This window comes from Myotis davidii, unplaced genomic scaffold (assembly GCF_000327345.1).
Source record: "Myotis davidii unplaced genomic scaffold, ASM32734v1 scaffold130, whole genome shotgun sequence".
Taxonomy (NCBI): Eukaryota; Metazoa; Chordata; class Mammalia; order Chiroptera; family Vespertilionidae; genus Myotis; species Myotis davidii.
In genome coordinates, this window is record NW_006285040.1 from 7,344,252 (window position 1) to 7,345,307 (window position 1,056).

Genomic DNA, 1,056 nt, shown 5'->3' on the forward strand with positions numbered 1-1,056 from the left:
ACCAATGTGTTATAATACGCTCCAGCCAGGTGTGACTCTGTTTACCCCCCCCCTTTGTTAAGTAATTATGTAAACAAGGCTTTGTAACTTTGTGGTTTTTGCAAATAAAAATGCTGTAATTCTTGTAGTCTTGGCTGCAGTTGGGGCTCTGCTCTGGCAGGGTGCTGTAACTGTAGTCGCCTGCCATGGAATTCGGGGCTGCAGTTCAGCCTCTGCTTCGGCAGGGTACTGTAACTGTAGCCAGCTGGCCAGTTTAATAAAGGCTCTTAAATTTAAATTCTGAGTCAGTGATCTATCTCGCTGAGTGAACCCATAACTTTTGGAGGTCCCAGTGAGATACCCCACCCACATCCCTGTGGGGAACAACTACCAAGGAGGCCTCCAGTCCACCCAAAATTTTGATTCGGAAACCGAGCCACCTGGACTCTCGAAAGAGGTAAGGAAGACCGGTCGTTAAACAGGAATTGGGACATCCCACGGAAGGACCTATACAGAGGGCTGGATGCAGCGGTACTCCTGGTCCTGACCTGCGGCCATGACGGTGGCCGGGGTCCCTGGTTCGTGCGGCTGCAGGCTGCACTGGGGTTGTCTGTCTGGTATTTGTTTGTCTTGGTGTTTATTGTCAAAAAGTTGTCTGCTTCTGTGCTCACCCTGCTGCAATGTTTTTTGAAAAATTTTCAAAGTTGCAGGTTCCAGGCAACCTTGGGTTCCATTTGGCTGATTTATTTTGTCTTTGTTCTTTGTTGTCTTTGTCTTTGTCAAATGGGATAGGGTCAGTCATCTTCATCGACCCCCTACCAGTCTGCCCCACTCCAACTGAGTGCACATGCTCCGAAGTTCCCAGAGGGGGAAATAGGCACTGTGGTCAGCTGGCCAGCTTAATAAAGGCTCTTAAATTTAAATTCTGAGTCGGTGGTTTATCTCGCTGAGCCAACCCATAAAATTTGGAGGCCCCAGCGAGATACCCGGCAGGGAGGAGAGGGACCCCTTATTTAAGGCAGGAGGCTCTCCCCTGGCAGGATACCCCACACCTGTGGAGAACGACTCCCAAGGAGG

At 49.9% G+C, this 1,056-nt stretch overlaps 1 pseudogene; it reads left to right on the forward strand.

Moving 5' to 3' along the window:
- Positions 1–535: 535 nt before the first annotated feature.
- LOC102762214 overlaps positions 536–1,056 on the forward strand; it is a 20,650-nt pseudogene continuing 20,129 nt past the window's right edge.